This window comes from Melospiza melodia, assembly GCF_035770615.1.
Source record: "Melospiza melodia melodia isolate bMelMel2 chromosome 7 unlocalized genomic scaffold, bMelMel2.pri SUPER_7_unloc_1, whole genome shotgun sequence".
Lineage (NCBI taxonomy): Eukaryota > Metazoa > Chordata > Aves > Passeriformes > Passerellidae > Melospiza > Melospiza melodia.
This window is the reverse complement of record NW_026948497.1, coordinates 7475542-7503122: the sequence shown is the minus strand read 5'-3', so window position 1 is coordinate 7503122 and position 27581 is coordinate 7475542. Positions and strand designations below refer to the sequence as shown.

The following is a 27581-nucleotide window of genomic DNA, read 5'->3' as shown; positions in this document are numbered from 1 at the left end:
GCTGAAGAGGGGGGATGTTGTTGGCAGCTCCATGAGGACGCTCTGGGACGCTGCCCTGGGCTGTCCAGCACACTGGGGATGGATCAGCCCCTGCTCTGCTGCTCCTTCCCATCTCCCCAGGGCCCTTGCAGAGCCCCAGCCATGCTGTTTGCCCCCAGCCTGCCCACGGCCAGCCTGGGGCTGCTCACGGGGCTTTTCTGTGCTGAGCATTGGCCTGGGCATGTTCTTGAGAGAGCCTGGGCAAGGAGCCTGGAGCCCCCAGGCCCTAGGCTAAGGCGTCAGCGCTGCCCCAGCAGTGCCCATGGCCTGTCCTGCTGCAGCCCCAGCACTGCCACTCCCAGGGATGTGCCCAGCCCCGAGAGCACTCAGGCCCTACAGCAACACCAGGGCCACCAGGGCAGTGGGGCAGGGCCACGGCAGCAGCACTGGCAACACCAAGTGCTGCTGCTGCTGGGCACAGCTGCTGTGCCAGCACTGATCTGCCCCCAGCTCTGCACACAGACATTGGTGCTGCAGCTCCAGAGGAGACAACAAAAGGGCATCTCTGCAGAAAACTCTGCTGGGAGATCCTTTAGTTTCTTTAAAGCAACAAAGAGTGCAGTCCCTTATTGGACAGTCTGGGGCCACAGTGAAGGTGGGGAGAAACAAATTGAAAAATGGCACAAATATTTATATTTATTAGTGGACAAGATTTAAAAAGTAAAACAAATAGATAAAGAACCACCAAAATGAAACCATCAAGATGTATCAAAGATGACTTTTATTGCATGTGATTTGCAGAAACTGGCCAGCAGTTTAATGCTTCTGAAACCATCCAGTCCTCAGTCTCCACACTGCAGCCTTGAGCTCCTGGTTCCTCAGGCTGTAGATGAGGGGGTTCAGGGCTGGAGGCACCACCGAGTACAGAACTGACAGGGCCAGATCCAGGGATGGAGAGGACATGGAGGGGGGCTTAAGATAATAAAATGTACTAGTGCCGAGGAATAGGGAGACCACAGCCAGGTGAGGGAGGCAGGTGGAAAAGGCTTTGTACCGTCCCTGCTCAGAGGGGATCCTCAGCACAGCCCTGAAGATCTGCACATAGGAGAAAACAATGAACACAAAACAACCAAATACCAAACAGACACTAACTGCAATGAGCCCAAGTTCCCGGAGGTAGGATTTGGAGCAGGAGAGCTTGAGGATCTGTGGGATTTCACAGAAGAACTGGCCCAAGGCATTACCATGGCACAGGGGCAGGGAAAATGTATTGGCTGTGTGCAGCAGAGCATTGAGAAAGGCACTGGCCCAGGCAGTTGTGTCGACGGAAGGGAACCAGGACATCAATTTGATCATCACAGGCTCAATTTTATTGATCAGTACGGCGGGTTAAATACAGTTAATAATGAGCTTCATACATATTGCAAAAGTTGAGCTCAGGATTGGTCAGCTTACATATCAGCACCTACGCCTACTTCTACATTCCTATGGTTCTACTTTTGATACTTTCTACATATTCTTAGGATATATTCAGGACTAATCTCAACTCCCTATCCTCATGTTGCAGCAAGGTCACTGCTGACTCTTCCTTTCAGCTTGCTAACTGCTGACTTTTCTCCTTCAGCTTAACCAGTGGCATTATGTCAGCGTGGCCTTTCTCAGTTAACCAATTATTAATAATACTCTCCACATTTCCCCCGTTTTCTTCTTGTGCAAGGAGATTAGTTTGCCATGTTTTTGCTTTTGTACGGCTGACCATGTTTTGAATACAGTTAAAGATACAAGGCAAAATAAGCAAAAACAGTAAAATTACACCCAGCAGTCGTATAGCATAGATCACAAGGTTCCTCAGCCACGGTCCGAGTCCCAAGCCTTTAAGCCATTCGTCAATTCCTAAACCGTCTTCTTCCTTAAGTTTGTGAAGTCCCTGTTGTAATTCTTTTATCTTAGTGTGAATGGACACCGAATGATCAGACAGATTCATGCAACACATTCCCTCAAACTCTTCACATCCATGCCCTTGTGCTAAGAGCAAAAAATCTACAGCAGCTCTATTTTGCAAAACAGCATGGTTAACACTTTGCACATCTGCAGTTAACATGTCTAGAATTTGTGATGTCTTGTTCAGCTCATCCCTTGCCCAGCATCCCAATTGTTTTGCTAAATTCATGGCTTTATTGGCAGATCCTCCTGGTAAGACAGTTGAAACCACCACCTGTTTGAATGTGCCCCAAAACCGTGGATCTCCTATATTGCTGCAGTCTAAGTCATGTATGCTACGTTTTCTCCTGTTTGTATTTTGACTCAGCTGCATTAGCAAGGACACATTAGAGTGAAATAATGACAATTTTCCCAAAAAACAGGGTCCACCCTGTGGTTTAGCTGGTATACCATTCCATGCCCTGTCTCCACAAATCAAAAATATTCCTGTGGGTAATTTCATTGGTGCTGTGATATTTGTCGTTACATTGACTGTAATGCTGTGGAGAGAATTCACTCACATTCAGGGATGAATCTAGGGTGGCCCATGTTTCTTTAGGTTGGTTTAAATTCTGAGCACCCAAAAGTTTGAAGCTAAACCATCCACCAGCTGTAGTGTTAGATATGCTGGCATTTGTACTTCCAAAAAGATCCAATTCTTCAGGAGGAGAATGCAAAGAGGTGTTAAGTGATTGGATTAGTAAGCATTGACGATAGCCATCACTCTGACCTGCAGTATATCCTTGTTGCACCGGCAGTGTGATGTTTGACATGTTAGACATACATAAGGTTTGATTGTTTATCAAACTACAAAATTCTCCAGGAGACCACACCGGAAGTCCCACCAGGCATGTTCGAAATGGGTTAGTGACTCCTCCAAGACTAAGACAAAGTGATGATTGGTTAGTTTGATTAGCAAGTGTCACCCATAAATTTTCCCTTGGTTGACTGAAGTGTGTTACTCCTACTGCCTCACTTGCTACAGCATTGAGCAGTATAACAAAAACAAACCTCATTTTTCTTTCTGCTTGCTTTGCTTCTCCTTTTCTTCCTTCTGCTTACGTTGTTTTTCCTTTCTTCGTTGTCTTTTCCCTGGTTTGCTAAATTGTCTATTGTAAGGCTGAGTTAATTTTTGAATATACTGATCTAATTCTAAATCAGCATCCTTGCTCACAGGTATAGCATGAGGTAAGTTTGAAGGCAAATCAGCTTTACAGCGAGCTGCTATGATGCGTGAGGCTTTATTAATTTCAAATATTCTAAGTTCTTCCTGCAACTTCCACCTAAGATATGCTATAATCACTTGTTCTGCACTCTCAAAGAGCTGTAATCCTGTCCATCCTGGCAGGCCAGTACTTTGTTCAAGAGGTCTAACCCAGAAATAATTTCGAATCCACCTTCCAGAACAAGGGGCACACCATAAATAATCTACTGACTTCTGTGAATACCAATAAACCTGATTACAATCTGCACAATGCAAAGCTACCCATGCATAGCATTTATCTTTATCCTTTTTGCAAACATAACAAGGAAGCGAATGTAAGTAAGGACCAGTATAAAATTCTGGTTCTTCAACCCAAAGCAACCAATTCAATGGTGGTGATCGCAAAGCCTCTTCAGCCTTTTTACTATATGAGGCTAACAGCTCAAGGTCTTTCTTTAACACAAGGCGTATCTTATTTCGTAATCGTAGTTCTTGTTCGTTATCCTCCTCAACAACTATATCCTCCTGAGGGTCCCACAACTGTAAAAGTGTTCTAATCATAGAAAATTAATTAGCAATCACTGATACCCCTATTCAAATGAGACCGTTCCCTTTTTTGCCTTCTTTTTCTTATCTGTCTTCAATCTTGCTGCTCCTAATTTCACTGGTCCTGCCACTTACAAACTTAATTTTTGCAACTTATCAATGCAGCAAACTAATGCTCTATCAGGATCCCCTTGGAAGGGTCCTACAACTGAATGCTGTGTTAAAGGCACTAATTTCCTACACCTTATAGAAACTATACATGATTTACTTTGAACCTTAATTCTATTCACAATACATTGTATTTCCCATCGATAATAAGCAAGAACCTTCTGTTCAGGAGACTCATAAAGATATAAAGCTATATATGCGTTTTGCCCCGTTTGTCTCCTTAATTCATCTTGCCAGCTTTTTCCCCACGTATGCTCGTGTTCACAAGTATGACACCACAAATCCCGTAATAATGATTGTTCTATCCAAAAAGTTCTTTTACAACCCCCACAACGTAGAGCTATCCAGGCAGCACAATGTGGATTGTAACAGTCAAGGCAATGTAGTTTCGCTGGATCTGTTAGCTGAAAAGTTGATAATGAGTCAATGAAACGAATCAACTCCTGGGCCGTCCGGTAGTGACGTGTCAGTGCTCTGTCCACCGCTTCCGAGTACCCCTTCAATTGAAACAGTAGTGGTTGTAGGACTAGAAGCAGTTTCTTCCCCAGTCGCTCCTTGTCCTCCTCCGTAAGGCGATCCACCAGAGGCTGCATCAAAAACAGGTTTAGTCCACTTAGCAGGCACCCACAAAGGCCCTGTAGGTGAGGAAACACAAAGATACCCCCGACCCCAATATAATACTTTTGCAGGTTTTTCCCATAATCCTGTACTTGGGTTCTTATACTTAACCCAGACCTCTGTTTCCTTAGTATTTTCCTGACCTGACCTCGGATGATGTTTCATTGCAGGGGGGGTATCATCTTCCCCAAAAATGCATAAATGGTTAATCACATACAAAACCTTAGCCAAACATGCTTGTGGATCTGTCAAATCTTGATGTTTTTCAATATACTGCTTAAGGGTACCGTTTGCTCTTTCCACTATTGCCTGTCCAGTAGAAGAGTGTGGAATACCTGTCACATGCTTGACTGACCACTGATTCAAAAATTTCCGGACCCTAGCTCTTACATAAGCTGGACCATTATCGGTTTTGATACTCTTTGGAACTCCCATAACAGCGAAACAACTTAACAGATGTCTGATAACCTGTATAGCTTTCTGTCCTGCCTGAGCCGTAGCCCATATGTAATGACTATATGTATCTATGGTGACGTGCACATGCTTGACTTTACCGAATCCATCTATGTGTGTAACATCCATTTGCCATATCTCATTTATTTTTAAACCTCGAGGATTAACCCCGATGCCTAGACCTATCCCACCATTATGATAACTACATGTTGGACATGCTCTGACAATGGCCTTGGCTTCTGACAAACTCAGCTCAAAGTGTTTTGCTAAACCTCTTGCATTTTGATGATATCTACTATGTGCTTCTCTGGCCAATGTGTGCTTGTCAATAGGACAAGAATTATCAATGGGTAGGGTAACCAATTTATCTGCACGTTCATTCCCTTCTCCTAAACCTTCAGACCACTTATGGCTCCTAATATGAATCACAGAATATGCTGCCTTTCTTTCTCGTAAAGCCTTCCTTAACTGTATCAGTAACTCATACAACCGTTTATTATTCACTTCCTTAATTGCTGCTTCCTCTATTCGTTTGACTACTCCTGCAACATACATAGAGTCTGTGACCACATTTAAAGGCTCCTGTAAGTTGGACACCGCCCATACTACTGCTAACAATTCCAAAGTTTGTAAGCTATCTGCAGGGTCTGCTGTGAGGAGTTGATGCTTCCATTGTCCTTTTTCTTGCCAGGTAACAGCAGCACGCCTTGATTTCTTTCCTGCATCTGTAAAAACTGTAATAGCTCCTTCTATGGGGTTTTCTTCTCTCAAAGGTCGAGTGATCCAGTTCCATTCTGTCATCCATTGCAAAACTCTAGGCACTAATTTACTAGTCTCTACTTTAGCAGGTGACATCAATAATGCTTCTTGTAAATTCTTTGAATTTATCAAGTACCAGTCCAAGGTTTCTTTTTCCATAGGTAATCTAATAGTAGCAGGTTCTCTACCATCCACTTCAAGAATTCTGAGATGCCCCTTTTTGATTAATGCAGCCAATTGTTCAATTTTTGAAGATATTGTTTTCTTGTGCTGTAGTGGTGGTGACAACCATTCCAACACCCGTATCTCCCCCGTTTTCTTTTGCAACTGAGAGAGAGCACCAAGCAAGTGGCAAGGGCTATTCCAGATAGTAAGGTCAATGGGGTGGTCGAGTTGTCGACGAGACACATACCCTTGCTGTACACAGTTACTAATTTGCTGCAAGGCAAGATGATGCTCCTTTGTCAGGTGTACAGGAGTAGTAGGGTCCAGGCCTCTTAACAAAGGCCGTAGGGCTTCTAATAAGTGATTTGGTATTCCCACAATAGGCTTCTGTAAGTCTCCCAGCAACTTCTGTGCATCATGTAGAGTTTTAATGTCCAATTGTAATTCCAATTTTTGTGGTATCACTATTTGATCCGTCAAAGTCCATCCCAAATATTTCCAGGGCTTTGTAGTCTGAATTTTCTCTGCAGCAATAACAAGTGGATATGCAGCAAGAGTATTTTTAATGGTGTTAATCTGTAAAGAGGAGAATGGCTGTTGCTGGGCAAACAAAATATCGGCCATGTAATGTTATATTATAGTTGCTGGCCATTTACGACGTAGTGGCTGTAATGCAGCATCAACATAAATCTGACTTAAAGTGGAGGAGTTGCGCATGCCCTGCGGAAGAGATGTCCATTCAAATCTTTTATCTGGTTCCCCACGATTTATTGCTGGTAAAGTAAAAGCAAATCTCTTCATGTCATCAGGATGCAGGCCAATAGTGAAAAAACAATCCTTCAGGTCAATAATTAAAAGTGGCCAGTGTTCTGGAATCATAGCTGGATTTGGAAGACCAGGCTGTAAAGCCCCCATTGGTTCCATTTGGTCATTTACAGCCCTCAAATCATGTATCAAACGATATTTCCCTGATTTCTTTTTGATTACAAAAATAGGTGTATTGCAAGGGCTTGTGGACAGTCGCAGGTGTCCCTTTGTATATTGTTCCTGTACCAATTCATGGGCATGCATAAGACTCTCCCCTTTTAATGGCCATTGCTTAACCATCACCGGTGTATCCGTTTTCCAGGTGAGTGGAATGGGGAAAGTCCAAGCAATGGCAATTACCCCAAAGGGTGCTGATTAGTTAACACCACTCCCAATTGTGTTAGAATGTCCCTTCCAATTAAGCAGGAAACTGTAGGAGGCAGTTGAACAATTGAAAACACAGCAGATATTTGTTGATTCGCAATGCACACAGACAAAGACGGCAATCTACTTGCCAATGTAAATCCTCCCACTCCTGTGAGCATGTTTGATGAGGGAAATAGAGGCCAATGTTGTGGCCATGCTTCTGGAGAAATGATGCTAGTATCTGCTCCTGTATCCAATAATCCATAAAGGGTTATGCTTTGATGCCCATAGGTAATTTCAACCTTTTGTTTTGGTCTATTTTGTAAATCCACAGTTAAAAGTGTAACACCAGTAGAGCCAAAACCTTTTTCATCCCGTGCTTGCCCAGTAAATGATTGTATTCCTGATGTCATTTGTGACAGTGGTACCAATTGTGCAATGCGTTGTCCTTTTGTAATTTTAATCGGAGGATAAAGGGTGTAAGCCATAATTTGTATTTCCCCTGTAAAGTCCGCATCGATAACACCAGGCAAAACAAATAATCCCAACATAGTTATAGAGGAACATCCCAGCAATAATGCTCCACATGTCTGTCCATTTAATGTAAGAGGACCCTTTACTCCAGTGGGTATCCTCTCAGGCCGGTTTGTCATTAGTGTGACGTCTACTGCTGCTGATAAATCCAAGCCGAGGCTCCCTGTTGTTGCGGGTTGCAGACAGGAGATAGCAACAATGTCACGGCAGCTGCTGGTGTCTCCAATGTCACGGCGGCAACTTGTGTGATGAATGGTCTCGAGCCTCCTTGCGTGAATGCCAGTGAGCCGTTTCGGAGAGAAGCAAGAGCAGCTAGCACCTGATTTTGAGTAGACTCTGCTTGCTTTTGTAGTCCTAATCCTAATTCCTCTAAGGCTTCTGCTATAAATGCCTGTGAAGCTGTATGCATTAATGCCATTTGCTCTAACGCTTCCTCAATAGTCCAATTTGCCCCTAAAGTAGCTAACACTCTTTGGGTTGCTGGATTGCTATTTTGCAAAGCACACTGCTTCAATAGCGCCCTGCAACACCAGCCCGATCTATAGCAGTAGCTGCTTTATCGATAAAATTTCCAAATGATTCTTCTCTTCCTTGCTTAATGCCCATATAAGCCGGTAACCCTCCTGGCTCTTTAACCATGTCTATTGCAGCAAGCACTAACCTCATAGACTCTCTAAGTTTATCAGCTCCCGATATTATCTGTGCCTCTGTACGTAAAAATGCCTCTAAGCCCATCAGCTCCTCTACTATTGTTGGAAAAGAAATGAAATTTAGCAAAATATTTAATTATAGTGAGTTGTGTGTGAACTGGTTTGTTAAAAGTAGTTTTGTAGCCGTTGAAAAGTGTGTTGAGTTTTGTGTGTAACCTAGCAGGTAGTCTTAGGGATTTAATAATAATTAAACTAGTGCAAGAAAGTAAGAATGCTAACCTGTCTAGAGGCAGCATACAATGCTCTTAGAATAAGATAAGCAGAGGATTAATGATCTTGTTTGTGAACCAAGGAATGTATCACAAGGGGTCTGTGACCAGGCAAGGGGAACGGGAAACTGTTCCTTGGAGACTTTGTTGTGAATCGCATGTATAAGAGGGAAGCACCCATACGTGAATTTGGGGGCTCGGACTTTGGGACGTGAGTCCCCCAGTTCCCCGGGCCCTTAATAAAGCACCCACAAAACTTATCCGAGTTTTGTGTCATTTATCAATCGGGCAACAGTTTTCTGGCGACCGCGGCAGGACTCCGAGGGCTGCTGGGGCGGTTCGCGTCCCGATCCACTCCAAGCCGGCACCGAGCACTTCTCGGGGAGTCATCGGTCGTGCCCGACCCCCAGCGCCTGTCGGACAAACTGCATTAAGGTAAGCCCGAAGGTGCTTTATATTGAAAAAAGGTGATAATTGGATTTGGATTTGGTGGTTGGTAAAAAAGCCTAGGCTCCGGCCATAAGACGTCTAAGGACGCAGGACCGGAACTCGCCTCCGGTTTTGTTTTAGGGAAGGACGGCAAGAAGGTATATTGGTTTAAGGTATATTGGTTTATTGGGATTAATAGTGGAATTAAAGGTTGTAATATGATGTCTTTTAAAACTTTTAAAACCTTAGTGCAAGCCAATGGTAAAATACCTGGAAATACACCATTAGGTTGTATATTGAAACGGTGGAAAAGTGAGGGGTATTATCAAGAATTGGATAAAAGCAAAATGATAGATTATTGTAATCATTGGTGGCCTGAATATGAGACTGGGGAAGCGGGATGGCCGGTGAATGGTACACTGGAATTGAGGATAATGGAATCTTTGATGCAATTTTTAAGGAGGAATGAGAAATGGGATGAAATACCATATTTGGATTTGTTTTTCGTTTTATATCGGAAAGAGGAATGGCAAAAGGAATGTGGTATTTTGGTTTTAGAAGTGAATGATGAAAGGGAGTGTGTGGGATGTAAAGAAAGAAAGGAGCGTAATTTGTATCCTTCAATCGAGGAAGATTTGTCTTATTGTATAGCACCTCCAAGGGTTCCGGTTGCTCCTAATGTGCCCCCTGCTCCCCCTGCGGATATAGCTATAAAAACGGGATCTAGTGAGAGTGATAGTGATGGTGGTGATGGTGAAAAGAATGAGAGTGTTAAAAGAACTTCGTTATCAGGGTGGACTCGCAAGGGAAGGAAGGGGCAGAAGGGGCCACAGTTAATTGCGCCGTTGAGGGAAACTGTGGGACCACAGGGAGAAAGGATACTTATAAAGGTGCCTTTCTCCCCAGGGGATTTGGTAATATGGAAGCAATCAGCGGGGAGTTATCGGGAGGATCCTGAAAGGGTGGCAAGGGTGGTGAAAATGGTAATAAAGACTCAGAATCCGGACTGGAATGATTTACAGGTATTATTAGATACTATAATGGATTCCACGGAAAAGGAAATGGTTATTAGAGCCACTAGAGAAAAGGCTCGTGAGGAAATTGGGTTGAGACAACTAAATGAGACAGTTGATGAATTGGTACCAAGTGAGGAACCTAAGTGGGACCCAAACTCTACGGGAGGAATAAGAGCTGTAAAACGATATCAGGAATTGTTGGTGGAAGGAATTAGGACAGGAATACCTAAGACTATGAACTGGTCTAAGTTGTATTCGGTCAAGCAGGACAAGACTGAGTCTCCGTCTGCCTTTTTAGAACGATTAAAAGACATGGCTCGGAAGTTTACTAATTTAGATGTAGAGGATCAATCAGGAAAACTTCAATTGGCATTGTTGTTTATGGGGCAATCACAAGAGGATATTAGGAAAAAGTTACAAAAGCAGGAAGGAGAGGATACTAGAAGTTTGGATAAAATGCTGGAGGCAGCGTGGAAAGTATACAACAACAGGGAAAAAGAAACTGCAAAAAGACAACAAGCTAGTATTCTGGCTGTAATGCAACAGGCAGGGGCAGGAGGAAGACCCATTAGGGGTCGAGGTTGGGGAGGAGCTAATCACGGACAGAGGGGGTTGCCAAGAGGTCGGGGAGGATTTGGGTTTGCACCTAACATGGGGAGGTTGGATCCAAACCAGTGTGCCTTTTGCCGACAATTGGGACACTGGAAAAATGAATGCCCGGTTAGAGGAGGTATGGGCATGGGAAACATGGGATTAAGGACAGGTCCAATGGGGAATGCCCCTGTGGGAGGATTCACGGGAGGACCAGCAGAAGTCGCTCAAGCACTAGTTTTGGAAAACTATCAGAATCAAAGCTGACTAGAAAAGGATTTAAGGGTAGTCTTAGAAATAGATGGAAAGGATCAAGAATTTATGGTAGACACTGGAGCTACTTATTCTGTACTCAATAGACGATTGGGACCTTTGAGTGACACAATGTTACAGGTGGTGGGGGCAACAGGGAAGCTAGAGGAACAACCTTTTTTACAACCTTTAAATCTTAGGTTTGGGGGGAAGGAATTAGATCACCAATTTTTGTATATGCCAAACTGCCCCACACCCCTTCTTGGCAGAGATCTGTTGTCCCGACTTAATGTGAAAATAATATTTGAAGGGGGAAGGGTGAAATTGGAAATACCTGAGGAACAAATAGCAGGCATTTTTGTGATCAAGGAAGTGGATGCCTCTCCTATTCCAGAAGAAATTGAGCAGGCTGTAGTACCCTGGGTATGGGAGTCAGGGGTCCCCGGAAAATCTAAAGCTGCGCAGCCAGTAACAGTGGAACTAAAAGAAGGGGCCCGACCAGTGAGGATAAAGCAATACCCCTTGAAGCTTGAGGCAAGGAGGGGAGTAGCCCCGTTAATTAAACAATTTTTGGCTCAAGGAATATTACAGGAATGTGAATCGGAGTATAATACTCCAATTTTTCCAGTAAAGAAACCTAATGGTAAGTACCATTTGGTACAGGACTTAAGGGCTATTAATGAAATAGTGAAAGACATACATCCAGTTGTTGCTAATCCTTATACCTTGTTAACATCTGTATCGGAGGAATTTAAATGGTTCTCAGTGATTGACCTTAAAGATGCCTTCTTCTGCATCCCACTGGCAGTAGAGAGTAGGAAATATTTTGCCTTCGAGTGGGAGAGTCCTGATTTTGGGAGAAAGAAGCAGCTTATGTGGACGAGACTCCCACAGGGATTTAAATGCTCCTCTACTATTTTTGGAAACCAACTGGCCAAGGAGCTAGAGGAATGGAAGATAACCCAGGTAACAATATCCCCATCCTTGTATGTAGTCCTGCAGTACATGGACGACATTTTTCTGGCTACTAAGGAAAGGGAAATGTGTGTGGAATTAACAATTAAATTACTCAACATGCTTGGCCAAGCAGGGTATCGGGTTTCTAAGGAAAAAGCTCAATTGGTCAAAAATAGCGTTATTTACCTCGGTTGTGAGATCACACAAGGGCAGAGACGTTTGGGAGTAAACCAAATAGAGGCAATATGTGCTATTCCTTTGCCTCGTAACCATCAGGAATTGAGATCTTTTCTAGGAATGGTGGGATGGTGTCGACTGTGGATCATGAATTTCAGTCTCCTAGCCAAGCCACTATATGAGGCCTTGAAGCAGCATCAGTTGGAGTGGACGACACAGCAAAAGAAGGCCTTCCAGGAATTGAAGCAGGCACTAAAGGAGGCCCCAGCCCTAGGACTCCCTGACCTGACCAAGGAATTCCAGTTGTATGTGAATGAGAGGCAAAAACTGGCATTGGGGGTCCTCACCCAGAAGGTGGGATCCTGGAAGAGGCCAGTGGGATACTTCTCTAAACAACTGGATTCGGTAAGTTCCGGGTGGTCCTCGTGTTTACGAGCCGTGGCGGCAACAATAATTCTTATTCAAGAGCCCCGGAAATTGACTATGGGGGCAAAAATGAAAGTGTTTGTTCCACATATGGTCATGGCCGTTTTGGAGCAAAAGGGGGGTCACTGGCTATCATCCAGTCGAATGTTGCAATTCCAGGCCATCCTGAGAGAACAGGATGATATTGAAATAAGGACTACTAATCATGTTAATCCAGCAGAGTTTTTACGCAGTGACCAGGAAGCTGGGGGACTGGTGCATGATTGCGTAGAGGTAATTGAACAAGTATATGCCAGCAGACCCGACCTAAAGGATGAACCATTGGAAGAACCTGAATGGGAACTATACACTGATGGATCCAGTTTTGTCGAGAATGGGACTCGCTATGCCGGGTATGCAGTGGTAACATTGGATCAGGTAATAGAGGCAAAGGCTTTGTTACCTGGAACTTCGTCCCAGAAGGCAGAGGTGATTGGACTCACCAGAGCCCTGTATTTGAGCAAGGACAAAAGGGTTAATATCTGGACGGATTCTAAATATGCCTTTGGTGTGGTTCATGTACATGGGGCGTTATGGAAGGAAAGGGGGCTTTTGAATTCACAGGGAACCAACATCAAGCACCGGGAAGAAGTGCTACAGCTACTGGATGCGATACACAGTCCCAAAGCAGTTGCAGTAATGCATGTTAGAGGACATCAGACTGCGGAAGGAGACGTTTACAGAGGAAATCGATTTGCTGATGTTACAGCACGGCAAGTGGCACGGGAAGTATGGACTCAAATGGCATTGGTACCGGTAAGAACAAATCCGGCTACCCCATACCTGAATCAGGAGCCCAAATATTCAATAGAAGATGGAAAACTAATAAACTTGCTAGGGGCACAGAAGAATCAACTTGGGTGGTACGTTACACCAATGGGACAAATAGTGGTACCTACCCGCATAATGAAATTTATTTTGGAATCAGAACATAATAAATGTCATTGGGGGGCAGAAGTATTGGTAAAATTTTTGAAGAATGAGATAATCTCTAATCAGATGTTAACAATGGCAAAAAGAGTTAATGCAATGTGCCCAGTATGTTTGAAAAATAATCCAGTAGTTAGGAGACAAATACAAATGGGAAAGTTGCAAATCGGGCCACAACCAGGAGATTACTGGCAAGTTGATTTTTCTGAATTGCCTAGGGCACAGGGATACAGATACTTGTTAGTGTACGTATGTACATTCTCAGGGTGGCCGGAAGCTTTTCCATTCAGAACTAATCAGGCTAAGGAGGTGGTAAAAACCTTGTTAAAAGAAATAATACCAAGATTTGGAGTACCTTTAGGATTGTCATCAGATAGGGGTCCGCATTTTATAGCCGGGGTAGTGCAGGAATTAGCACGAATGTTAGATATAACCTGGAATTTGCATACCCCCTGGAGACCTCAGTCTAGTGGGCAGGTGGAAAGGATGAATCAAACCCTGAAAGGACAAATCAAAAAGATTTGCCAGGAAGCTAAACTGCACTGGCCTCAAGCTTTGCCTTTGACCCTACTCAGGATTCGAATTAAACTAAGGGAAAAGGTAGGTGTAAGTCCATATGAGATATTATATGGCAAACCATATCATGCAACTGTATTAAAAGGGGAGGTACATGTGAGTGGGGACCAGGCGATTGCAGAGTATGTTATGTCACTTAATAAGATCTTGAATTCTTTAAGAAATACGTTACAGTGGAATGGACCGCTCACGCTGGAGAATTCTGTCCACGACATCCAGCCTGGGGACCAGGTGTACTTCAAGAAGTAGATCACGGATCCGCTGCGGGAATCATGGAGCGGACCCCACCAGGTGATGATGACGACCTACACGGTGGTGAAGGTCCAGGGGATGGATGCTTGGATCCATTACACCAGGGTAAAGAAGGCACCATTCCAGTGGGAAACCCAGATAGTGTCTCCAACCCGGATGATCTTCCGCGCAAAGCCGCCTTCTTAATTATATTACTGCTAGTGATCATGAGACTAATACCCGTTCAAGTGTCTACTCTAGTACAGGTTGAAGAAACAAAGGTTACAGTCGTGGAAGGGATGGATGTTCAATTAACTTGTGTTATCTTTGACAGCCAGAAAGTTGAGGCCGGTGAAGTTATTGCAATATGGCAACGGGGGGCTGAAAGAAGCCATGGCAAGATAGGAGTCGGTTGGGATCAGGATAAACAACAAGGAAACAAGGTACTGAATCTTACCAAGGTAACCACAAACGATACAGGAGAATATACATGTTTGGTCAAAATACGGGATAGTTTTGATTACAAAAGAGTGAGTATGAGGGTTTTGCCATGGACAGGGGATCGTGCTGAAAACATAAAGGTTAATCCAGTATCAATGGCAGTGGACATGTGGGAAGGGCCACCACTCAGAATAAATTGTTCCTTCCTAGTAAGATCAAGATATCAAAGGAACCTTTGGGTCAAATGGTGGAAGCAAAATAGGGAACTGACCTGGGACAGAACAGAGGACGGGACCAGTTGGTGGGAGAAGGAAGGCAAAGGTTGTGGGTGGTCGAGTGTCACTAATCCTAGAATAGGAAATGCATGGTGGAGGCATGACAGAATGATGTTATCCTTACAGAGACATGGTAGAAGGAGTAGACGGGAGGTTAATGATACAATAGAACGAAATACTGAGCAGGAAAACTTAGTGGTAGGATTAATCAGAGATTTTGGGATCATGCAGAATGTGACTAAAATAACAGCTTGCCTGCCATTACCACAGGCTGCAGGTGAACCAATTCCCTGGGGAATAATACCAGTAACCAAAATGCCTGAAACATTCAAGAATGTTTCATGGTCCTGCCAGTCAGTTCCCAAACCAGTAGATGTATGGAGGGATTTGTGTATGACCATTCGGGCTATGACTAGAGAGGAATGTGAAAAGAAATCCAATCATTACGGTTGGATTCAAAATACCAGGAGGTGTTTAATTGCAACCCCAATAGATGAGCCATGCAATACAGTACAAATAAGAAAAAAATCCCAATGAAATGAGATGAGTTGCCAGAATGTCACACAGAATTTTGACACCTGGAATAGTTGGAAGACATTATGGGGACCTAGTGTTTTGGAACACTATAATTACCTTGGGGAAGTACAATGGTGCATCCAATGGTCAGGAGTAAAGAATCAGTCACATTATAGGGCCCTTATCACGTCTACATCTTCCCGAGAGTTCAGACTGCAGAAAGAGGATTGGAATTGTACTGAGGTTTTTTACATGTGATACACTGGAAGACCGAATTGGGCTGGTACCGGTGAAAATGGCATTAAAGTGGGGATGCGAGTGTAGGGGGTATGATCACACGGTTAGCAGAGAGTCCATGGATGGACCTATAGATTGCAGATATACTACTGTGCATAGCCCTGGAAATTTAGTCTGGGTGTTGGGACACGGACAGTGGACCACACATTTACCTCTAGATGGATCAGTAACACAAATCACCCTAGGGGTTCCCACATTGTGTCCATACTGGAAACAGAATAGATTGATCCAAAGGAAAGGACTCAGAAAGAGGGAAGAATCCCTAGAGGAGCAGTGGCATGAACCTGGCTCAGGAGTGCAATTTGGATGGATATTAGAGTCATTATTCCCTCCGGTAGCGACATATCGAAACAGGGAAATGCTCAACAATTTGTTAGGACAGAGAGAAAGGTTGGCAGCAGCTACTAAGAAGGGATTTAAAGATCTAAATTTGCAATTGCAAGCTACATCAAGAATGACCCTACAAAACAGAATGGCATTGGATTTGCTACTGTTAAAGGAACATGGAGTTTGTGGTTACCTGAGTAGGAGAATAGATCATTGCTGTGTACACATTCCAAATGTTACACTTGAAGTTGAGAAAGATATTTCTCAACTGGCAGAAGTGGAAACCAAAACCAAGGAAATTGAAAGGGAAGCACAGCATAATTGGATAGGAGCAGTATTTGATTCTTTGGGGCTTCACCTGTCTGGCTGGATTGCGTCTGCTATACAGTATGTACTAATGTTTTTAGTATTTTTAGTGACTATATGGATTGTATATAGATGCCTCTTAGGTGTGATCGAAAAGGAAAAGAGGCAATCTCTCCGGCTGCTGAAGGCGATGACCCGTGGGCGGCAGAATGAAGAACATTCCCCACCTCGTTATGAAGATGTTACTGTCAATACTGTTGATTGAGCATCCTTGCAGCAGGACTGAAGGATGCTCAAAAGGGGGGAAATGTTGGAAAAGAAATGAAATTTAGCAAAATATTTAATTATAATGAGTTGTGTGTGAACTGGTTTGTTAAAAAGTAGTTTTGTAGCCGTTGAAAGTGTGTGTTGGGTTTTGTGTGTTACCTAGCAGGTAGTCTTAGAGATTTAATAATAATTAAACTAGTGCAAGAAAGTAAGAAAGCTAACCTGTCTAGAGGCAGCATACAATGCTCTTAGAATAAGATAAGCAGAGGATTAATGATCTTGTTTGTGAACCAAGGAATGTATCACAAGGGGTCTGTGACCAGGCAAGGGGAACGGGAAACTGTTCCTTGGAGACTTTGTTGTGAATCGCATGTATAAGAGGGAAGCACCCATACGTGAATTTGGGGGCTCGGACTTTGGGACGTGAGTCCCCCAGTTCCCTGGGCCCTTAATAAAGCACCCACAAAACTTATCCGAGTTTTGTGTCATTTATCAATCGGGCAACACTGAGTGGCAGCACTCATCTATTTTCCAAACACTGGAAAAGGCTCTGTGCTTTTCTTTGTATGGAAAAAAAAAATCCCTCTTTTCCAGGCACAAATGTTCTAAATTAGGACTCCGCATTTGAAATTTCAAATATCCAAGCGTTGCTCCAAGCAAACCTGCCAGGACAGACAGGTCAGGCTTGCCTTGGCTGCTGATGGCTGCCGTTCATCAGCTCCTGAAACATTGGGGCTCTGTGGTTTCCTTCCTATGGAGACCAATGTGACATTTGAGAGCCTTGTGAAATGAAGGGGCCATTGTGACACTGCAGAGCCTTGTGGAACCAAGGACAGCATTGCGGCTCTGTTTGGCCGCATGGTCCCAAGGGGCCAGTGCATAGCAGCGGTGTGGGAGTTAGCCCAGCTGTAACTCAGAGTCAGACAGATTTTACCCTGGAAGAACTGGGTGTGAGTTTCAAGTTCTGGGAATCATTCAATTTACTTAGGGTGAGCTTGAGACTTTTCCCATAAGCCTTTAGTGTTGTTATGCTAAGTTGTCCAAGTTCTACTCCCCTATTGGTTTATTGCTTTCTTATTTCTTCTATATGATTATTGTTCTAGTTTTCTAGCCCCAAGTTGTTGCTGCTTCCCCTTTGTCTCAGGTTTTAGGATCCTGCCCCTTGTACTGTGCTGGATTTCTCCATGTTTATTATTTTTCACCCTGTTATTAAAGTTCCTTTTAAACAACTCCATTGATCCTGCTCCTTTTCATTTTCGCCACACTGACCCTGAACTCAGGGAGCCAGAGATGTTTGTCACAGCCACCCTCATTGGGACATTTGGTGCCCAAACAGGGACCATGACATTCAGGGATCCCTGTGTCAGTCACGTCAGCTGGGGTTAGCTGATGGATCGGCCAGCAAAGAAAGAAAAATGGCCAGGCATATGTCCACAGTAGAAAGGAGTGTATATGGATGCTTTAATTCTCACTGGTCATGATGAAATATTTTCAAAGAACGAATAAAAATCAATCACGAGGTGGATCATTAAAAAATTTCCAGACACCTCTGGTGTCGAAATCCATACCACTGAATTTTGAGACTAAGTGGAAGTTAAATTGTACAACCTTTTGATCAAAAGGGACTCCCATAGCATCCCACATACTCCCCATCATCCACACCACCCTTGAGACCCTTCACCAGCCAGCAGTGTGTTGAAAACTCAATCCATTGGTCACTCCTAACTCGGGACCTCGCCCCAAACCTGCCTTTATCAGACTTTCCACGATGGTCCAAGATGGCCATGGCCATGCTCTCTTGGAGTATCATGCCCTGGAGAGTTAAGATGGAAGGAGCCTGAACGTGGCTCGAGAGCCCAATCATCCTCCCTCCATCTTGGCTCCTCCATTTCCTGCTACCACAACCTTCTCTTCCGCCTGAACGAACCTCCAGACTCCACCCCCACAACTGTGGGTCACACCCCCACTGTCAATCATTCCACCTCCACCCTGGGCCATGCCTCCAGAATGCCAGCCCAGTTGTTTGCTATCCTAAATCAAGGCTCTTCCTCCCCAAACCCTGACAAAATGGCAGTGCCCTTTGCCTCACCCTCCAGCAACAATATGACCCCATGGTCAAAGATTCTAAGGCCAACTGTCACACTATTTCTAATCCAAATGTTTCTCCTCCAAGTTATTCTTCCTCCTTAGAAATTAGTTTGGATTCCCCAGAGCCACCTCACCCCTTTAACCCCAGAAGATCCCTGGGAAATGATCTGGAAATAAGCAGTTAAGGAAGGAGACTGGCAAACAGTCTCAAAACCCCTCATTGCCCCCCGTATGTTATGAAAGAAGGGGTCAGAATCCCAGCTATCAGCCATTGGTTTGAGGGGAAATCAAGGATCTGTGTAGGGCAGCTAAAGACCATAGGAGGGACTTCCCTTGTTTTAATGGCCTAATGAGGCCCATGTTTACAGCACATGTCTTAACTCCCTATGATTTAAAATATATTATGACCATGTTGTTTTCACCTACAGAATACGCCCTGTGAAAAGGGGGATGGAAGTGTTTACTAAATTGATTAATAGCGACTATGCTAATAATGAGGCAAGAGCGGAATCAACCATCTAGCTGGAGAAGGACAACACAGCCTACCAGATGACCAAGAGGCAGGTCTCCCTAGAGAATGATTGGATGATATCAAAGAGATGGCTTCGCAAGCTTTAATCCAGGTATTGGATGGTAGCATCCCCAATGTGGACTACCTTGGGTGGCTGCAGCTAAAGCTTTAGGACAATCAGACCATCTTGGGTGCCTTTTAAGTAAGCAAACCAATGCTACCTCCCTCACACTGAGTGGCTTGCTCTCAGACATAGAGATCATCAGACATGCCACCTTGCAGAACAGTGATAGAGTTTTTACGCTGGGCACATGGGCATGGCTGTGTAGACTCTGAGGGCATGTGTTGCATGAACCTCTCCATCCACAGCGAGTCAATCCACAAGAGCATTCAGGTACTGAAGGAAGGGTTCAAGAAGCTTCAAGTGGAAAAAAAAGACTGGTTCAATAAACTCTTCCAGTCCAAGGCACTAAAGGGTTGGATGATGTCTAGCTAAAACAGGACTACTAATTCTCTTAGTGGTTGTTGTTGTATTGTTAATTTTCCCATGATTGTTTGAATGCTTTTAGAAAGTCTTTCAAAATTTTTTCAGTTCCATCTTTGTTGTAAAACAGAAAGGGGAAAGATACCCAACACAGGCTCCTCATGGACTCCTTGGAGGAGAGAATTGGAGGCCAGGATGGCACAGAAACCTCTCAGAGACTCAGTGAGGAAAGGAAAATCCTTAAAAGTACCTAAAAGTATTCTTAAATCCATAAAGTACCTTAAAAACCTTGAGTATCTCAAAGCATTAATGAGCCCTGCTAAGTTTCAGTACAAAGCTCTCAAGGGACTCGTTAAAGCAGATAATTGGGGCCATGATTGCACAAACCTCTCACAGAGTCTGTATCAAAAGGGAAACATCAAGTACTTTGAAAAAACTGAAGTACCCTGAAGCATTAATGAGCCCACTGAGTGTTGTTACTGACAAAGCCTCTTCAGGGACTAATTACAGCAGTAATTGGAGGCCATGATTGCACAAACCTTTCAGAGACTCCAAGGCAAAAGCCAAACCGAAAGTCCTTTCAAAAACCTGCAGAGAGGCTCCCGGCACAAAGGCAGCTCCTGGCAAGGGCAGTGCTGCAGAGAGACAGCACTGCCCAGGAGCAGCTCCTGTGCACAGCCCAGCAGGGCTGGGGCACTGCTGTCAGCCCCTCTGGGCACAGCACAGGGGTACACAGGGGTTAAACTCCGCCTGGGCTGGGAGCGCAGAGCAGAGCTCACTCGGGGCTCACCAGAGCAGAAATCATCGGAGGTTTGAAACAGCCATTCCCTGGCTGTGGGAAGAGAAGCTGCCGTTCCTGCAGGGACCTCCTGGAGCTGGCACATTTCACAGCTTTTAGGACCTTTCAGGAGAACTCTCAGAGCTGCTCCAGGGCAGGGCTGTGGCCCTAAGGCAGGGCTGGCTTTCCCTGCTGCCCCAGCCCAGGCACAGCCCAAGGCAGCTCCTGTTGCCAGGCTCTGCTGCAGGGCTGAGCAGCCGGGGCTGCAGCCAGGGGTGCCCAGGGCTGTCCTGCAGAGCAGGGTCCTGCAGCCCAGGGCGCTGTGCTGGGGCAGGGACTCTGCTGCCTGCCAGGGACAGCTCTCAGCCGGCCCGGGGAGCTGCTCCCAGCGCTGGAGAGAAGCTGTGGGGGGAAGGAGCCACCCTGAGCTGGGCAGGGGCTGCTGCTGAGAGGGGCTGGGTGGGGCAGGGCTGCTCCCAGCTCCAGACCTGCCTGGGCACAGCTCCGGAGGACACTTCCCAAAGAAGGTAAGCCTGGGATTGCTGTAAAGTTCAGGAGCTTTCCTGAGAGTGTTTTCAATTTCCTACTTAGAGAAAGATGGGAATGTTGGGGTGGTGACAAGAAGTTTTTTGTAGTTTTTACATTTTTATATATTCATAGCTCTCTAAATTACTATTATATAGTTACAATACTATAATCCTTACTTAACTCTATTAAACTCTTAACTGTATTAAACCACTATTATATTCCTATATAGCTTTAATCCTGAATTAAATCTAGTATGTTTCCTTATCTTTCTCATGATAACCTGACTGTCTAAATATATTCCTAAAATGCTGTATAGTCCTATTCTTTTATATAGTCCTGAAATGCTATGTAGTCTTCCAGGAACTGGACATATAGGAGCATTTTGGGTTTTGAGAATTAGCAGAATATGAGCAGTCATTATAAAAAGTGAAGGCAAAGAAGCCTTTGGACCTACTCCAATGGGTTGACCCAGGGGTGTGTAACTAGGGAAACTGAATCTCCTTTTGGATGCTCCTGTTAAATATCCTATTTATCAACCTTAATAAATTGTTGAAATTGGGAGGTGGGTGTGCCTTTTCCCACTGGGACACCTGGAAGCTTCCAATATGTGTCTGGCTTTTACTTTACTTTACTGTTCTAACACTGCTGCAAGGGTTTGTTTTTTTTTTTTTCTCTTTGGATTATAGACAACAGGGGGATGAGAGAAGCAGAACAGGAATTGTAATCCCAGAATCACAGAACATTCTGAGTTGAAAGGGACACACAGGATCATCAAAGGAATGTTTGAACATTTACACAGACTCCAGAACTGTGACTTAAGCTGGTCAGTATCTCTGCTGGGAGCCTCCCAAAGGCCCTCAGCCACTCCTCAGCCCTGGACAGCAGCAGCATCACCTCTGCAGGGCTCAGCAGGGCTCTCCTGAGCTGCCCTTGCCCAGCTGCACACAGAGCCTGCCCCAGCCAGGGCCCTGCACACAGGCAGGTTTCTGTAGGGCCCCGGCCAGGGCACACAGGCTGGGATGGGCTCTGTGAGCGCTGGCAGGGACAAGGCTCCTCTCAGAAGGGAATGTCCAGGCCCAGGGACATGCTCAGGGAAGGAGAGGGGGCTGAAGAGAGCAGTGCTAGGGTCAGGAGGGCACTGTTGGTGTGTGGGAGGTGCTGGCACAGCTGGGCACAGGAACACTGTCCTGAGTGCCCGACTGTCTCTGCCCTGCCCTCTCAGGCACAGCACCACAACATCTTCTCTTGGTTCTGGCCTGCCCTGATATTGTCACTATTATCTGCTGCTCTCAGGGAGGCTCTGGCATTTGCAGCAGCTGAGTCAGGCACTGCCCTTGGCATTCCTGCCAGGCAGGGCTGTCCACGGGAATGGGGTGTCCAAGCTTCCCTGGCACCTGTGGGGCTGTGGGCAAAGCAGTCCATGGGAAAGGGGAATGAGCTGAGCCCCCTCCCTGAGATCCCATCATGGGCACAGCCAGGGATCTCCTTGCTGTGCCCTTCCAAGCTCTGAGCTGCCCTCCTGGGTGCAAATCTGTGCCAGAGCCTCTGGGAGTTCCCTGAATGTCCCATGGGGAACTGCAGAGGTGCCACAGCTGAGGAAATGCTGCTGGGTTTGCCAAGGGAGCTGTGAGTTTCCTTGGCACAAGGGGGTGGTGGGACCTTGCCCAGAGACCTTTAGGGAGGGTGAGACATTCAGGGATCCCTCTGCTCTGGGCAGGGTCTGGTTTATCCCAAGGTGACCCAGGAGTGTGATTGTGCTCTGATTGCAGCCAATGGTGCAAAGCCAGGGCAGCTGGGAACAAGCCCATCCAGCCCCTCACCTTCCCTGAGCCACAGGGAATCCTTTGCCTCTCTCATCTCTCAGTGCCGAACTCTGAGTGCAGCAGGAATGCTGGGGATTTCTGACCTGAGAGAGCCAGGAATGATCTGTGGGCGGAAAAAATTCCTTATACCAGCTCCTGCCACCCATGTCCTAAAAACTAGGAGTGCAGATGCTACCAAGCCTATCTCCATTCTGAGTGATTCCTCTGAAAAATCCTGACTATCCAGGCTTGTCCCTCTGCCACACGGCCACAAACCCAGGGCAGTAGGGCAGGGATGGCTCCTTGAGGGCCCCCATGCACACGCCTGGCTGCTCCTGGCACACTCAGCCAGCACAACTGGAGCCCAGGCAGGGACCTGGGTGAAGGATTTCCCAGAGCAGGAACAAGGGTGGGTGAGTCCCAGCGGGACAGGATACAGGGAATGGCCCAGGTTTGGCTCCAAGCAGCCTCTCCTGACTTGTCACTGTTCTTTCTCCATGAACAGGTCTCCATGTTCAGCCCCAGCAAATGTCCAATAGCAGCTCCAACAGGCACTTCCTCCTGCTGGCATTGGCAGACACGCAGCAGCTGCAGCTCCTGCACTTCTGCCTCTTGCTGGGCATCTCCCTGGCTGCCCTCCTGGGCAACGGCCTCATCATCAGCGCCGTAGCCTGCGGCCACCACCTGCACACGCCCATGTTCTTCTTCCTGCTCAACCTGGCCCTCAGCGACCTGGGCTTCATCTGCACCACTGTCCCCAAAGTCATGCACAATTCCCTCTGGGACACCAGGGACATCCCCTACTCTGGATGTGCTGCTCAGCTCTTTTTTTTTATGTTCTTCATGTCAGCAGAGTATTTCCTCCTGACCATCATGTGCTATGACCGCTACATGTCCATCTGCAAACCCCTGCACTACGGGACCCTCCTGGGCAGCAGAGCTTGTGCCCACATGGCAGCAGCTGCCTGGGCCAGTGGCTTTCTCAATGCTCTCATGCACACAGCCAATACATTTTCCCTGCCCCTGTGCCATGGAAATGCCCTGGGCCAGTTCTTCTGTGAAATCCCACAGATCCTCAAGCTCTCTTGCTCACACTCTAATCTCAGGAAACTTGGTCTTCTTGCTGTTACTGTCTTTTTAGGATTTGGTTGTTTTGTGTTCATTGTTTTCTCCTATGTGCAGATCTTCAGGGCCGTGCTGAGGATCCCCTCTGAGCAGGGATGGCACAAAGCCTTTTCCACCTGCCTCCCTCACCTGGCCGTGGTCTCCCTCTTTGTCAGCACTGGCATTTTTGCCTACCTGAAGGCCCCCTCCATGTCCTCCCCATCCCTGGATGTGGCAGTGACAGTTCTGTACTCAGTGGTGCCTCCAGCCCTGAACCCTCTCATCTACAGCCTGAGGAACCAGGAGCTGAAAGCTGCAGTCTGGAGACTGATGACTAGACAATGTAAGAAACATTAGACTACTGGAAAGTTTCTGAAAATAATTTGTTATAAAAGTTGTCTTTGATACTTCTTGTTGGTTTCATTATGGAGCTACTTTTTCGTTGTTTACCTTTTTTAATGTTGTCCCTAAATGAAAGCAATCAATTTTGCCAAATCTCATTTTGTTTCTCCACACGTCCACTGTGACCTGTACACTGTGTCAGTGAGTAGCTGTGCTCTGGATACCTTTAAATGAAATAAAGGATTTATTTCATATTAAGCTATCAAGAACATAGCTCCTCACTGCCACAGTCCAGCAAAGTTTTCCCTGGAGATCCCCCTTTTGTTGCCTTCTGTGCACAGTTCAGCAATGTCTGTGTGCAGAGCTGGGGGAAGATCAGGGCTGGCACAGCAGCTGTGCCCAGCAGCAGCAGCACTTGGTGTTGCCAGTGCTGCTGCCGTGGCCCTGCCACGCTGCCCTGGTGGCCCTGGTGTTGCTGCAGGGCCTGAGTGCTCTCGGGGCCGGGCACAGCTCTGGGGGTGGCAGTGCTGGGGCTGCAGCAGGAACAGGCCATGGGCACTGCTGGGGCAGCGCTGACGCCTCAGCCCAGGGCCTGGGGGCTCCAGGCTCCTTGCCCAGGCTCTCTCAAGAACACGCCCAGGCCAATGCTCAGCACAGAAAAGCCCGTGAGCAGCCCCAGGCTGGCCGTGGGCAGGCTGGGGGCAAACAGCATGGCTGGGGCTCTGCAAGGGCCCTGGGGCAGACGGGAAGGAGCAGCAGAGCAGGGGCTGATCCATCCCCAGTGTGCTGGACAGCCCAGGGCAGCGTCCCAGAGCGTCCTCATGGAGCTGCCAACAACATCCCCCCTCTGCAGCCCTGGCCTCTCCCCCAGCTCACACAAGTGCCCCATCCTTGCAGGCACTCACACAGCAGCACTGGCTCAGCAGCCCCTGATTGCATTGCACAGAGCAGGGGGAGCACCCCCATGCTGTTGGTGTGGGGACATGAACCTGAGGGAGCACAAATGCCATCAGCCCCTGGGGCCAGCAAGGGCTGGGGGACACCAGGGAAACCACTCAGCTTTGTCCTGGCCTCTGCAGTCAGCCAGAAATTCTGTTCCCATCAGCTGGGAGTTTCCTGTCCCACTGCAGACGCTGTTGGTCAGAGCCAGGGCTGCCTGGCAGCCACCCCCAAACTGACCTGAGCATTTCCTTGGCTTCACCTTTGCTTTCTTTACTCTTCCTACTACAAATCTCTTCCTATAACACCGCCTTGTTCCCTGCCCTGCAAACAGCCAATCCCTGTTTGCCTTTCCCTCTCTGGCCCCACTCCCCATTGCAGTTCCTTACTTGGCACCATGGGAACGTCCCTTGGGGAGCAGGATCATCCTACAAGTGCTGCAGGAATTGTCTGCAGGCTCCTGCAGTGCCTGGTGCTGCTCCCTTGCCAGAGGCACCCCAGGCCAGGGGGGCACATCTGGGCTGCTGTGTCTGGCTCTGGGGCTCCCTGTTCTGGGCAGTGAGGAGGAGCTGCAGAGGCTCTGCAGGACTGACAGGATGGGCTTTGGTGCTGGCAGGAGAAGCTGAGGGACCTGGGCTGCTGGAGCTCCTGAAGAGGAGGCCCAGGGCAAATCCTGCAACTGCTCCAAGGGTGGCTTCAGAGAATCACAGAATCAGCAAGGTTGGAAAAGTCTTTGGAAATCATCAAGTCCAGCCTATGCCCTGACTCCACCTTGTCTGCCCTGGGCCTCCTCTTCTCCAGGATCAACAACCCCAGCTGCTCCCTCAGCCACTCCTCACAGGACTTGTGTTCCAGACTCCTCCCCAGCCTTGTTGTCCATCTCTGGACATGCTCCAGCCCCTCCATGCCCTTCCTAATTTGGGGGACCCAGAACTGGACACAGCACTCGAGGTGCTGCCCAACCAGTGCCCAGCACAGGTGAAGAATCACTGCCCTGCTCCTGATGGCCACACCATTCCTGATCCAGGCCGGGAGCCATTGGCCTTCTTGCCCACCTGGGCACACTGCTGGCTCATGTCCAGTCTGCTGTCCATCAGTCCCTGCAGGTCCCTTTCTGCCTGGCTGCTGTCCAGCCACTCTGTCCCCAGCCTGTAGTGCTGCAGGGGTTGTTGTGGCCAAAGTGCAGGACCCGGCACTTGGACTTGTTAAACCTCACCTTGTTGGATTTGGGCCCTGGATCCAGCCTGTCCAGGGCCCTTTACAGAGCCATCCTACCCTCCAGCTGATCCACACTCCCAGACATCTTGGTGTCACCACAGTTCCATTGGGCCCCAGAATGTCCCAATTGTCTCCACGATTCCATGAGGCCTCCCAGTGTCACAAAGTCCCTTTGGTTCCATGGGACCCCTTGGTGTCACAAAGTCCCTTGGATCCTTGAGCCCTGCAGTGTCACAATGGTGCCGTGGTCCCCCAAGGTCCCGCAGTGTCACAGTGGATCTTTGGTTCCACGAGGTCTGGCAGTGCAGCAATCCTCTCCTTGGTTCCATAGTGTCACAATGGCCTCTTGGTCCCAAGGGCCACCACTGTGTCAAACATGTTTCTTTCATTCCAGGAGTCCCTGAGGAGCTGCACTGGCCTCTTGCTTCCATGGGGCCCTGCAGTGTCACAATGGCCCCATCATGACACCAGGTCCTGCTCTGTCACAATGCTCTGCATGGTTCCACAAGGCCCTGCAGGGTCACAGTGGCCTCTTGGTTCCATGAGGCCTCAGATTGCCACAACGAATTCCTTGGTGCTTTAGTGTCACAATGGAGCCCTGGCGACACAAGATCCTGCCGTGTCACCAGGGATCCTTGGTTCCATGGGGCAACACAGTGTCACAATTGTTCCCTCAGATCCCAGAGTCCTTGCAATGCTGCAATGTCTACTTGATTCCATTGTCCCCACGCTCTCCCAAGGGTCTCCTTGGTTCCACAGTGGCACAATGGCCCCTTGGTTCCACAAGGCCCTGCAGGATCACAGTGGCCTCTGTGGTTCCAGCAGGACCCAGACTGTCTGTCACCATGGACTCCTTGCTTCCATTCAGCCCCACAGTGTCACAGTAGCCCCTTGGCTCTGTGCTGCCATGTCACACACAGTGTCACCATTGTCCCCTTAGTGCTACCAGGCCCCTTGCTGAGTATCAGAATGGCCCCTTGCTTCCCCAGGGCCTTGCTTAGTGTCACAATCATCAGAGAATCAACCAGGCTGCAAAAGACCTTGGAGAGCATCAAGTCCAACCTGGAACCCAACATCATCTTGTCACCCAGACCATGGCACTGAGTGCCACATCCAGTCTTTCCTTAAACACTTCCAGGGATGGTATCTTACCTGTTCCTGATCCATAGGATTCTCAGGGTTTGGATGAGGGAAATTGTGGGTAAGTGGTGGGGACAAAGCATTACTGATCATCAG

The 27581-nt window shown here is 47.0% G+C and overlaps 1 long non-coding RNA gene and 1 pseudogene across 1 annotated transcript; both read left to right on the top strand.

Annotated features, from left to right (window-relative positions):
- The window catches only part of LOC134432881 (zinc finger protein 208-like), a 1008692-nt pseudogene that overhangs the window by 152743 nt on the left and 828368 nt on the right, over positions 1 to 27581 (top strand).
- On the top strand, positions 20836 to 23326 carry LOC134432853 (uncharacterized). The gene is made up of 3 exons (XR_010031418.1): positions 20836 to 20939; positions 21627 to 21763; positions 23248 to 23326. It is a non-coding gene; the product is annotated as an uncharacterized LOC134432853 (long non-coding RNA).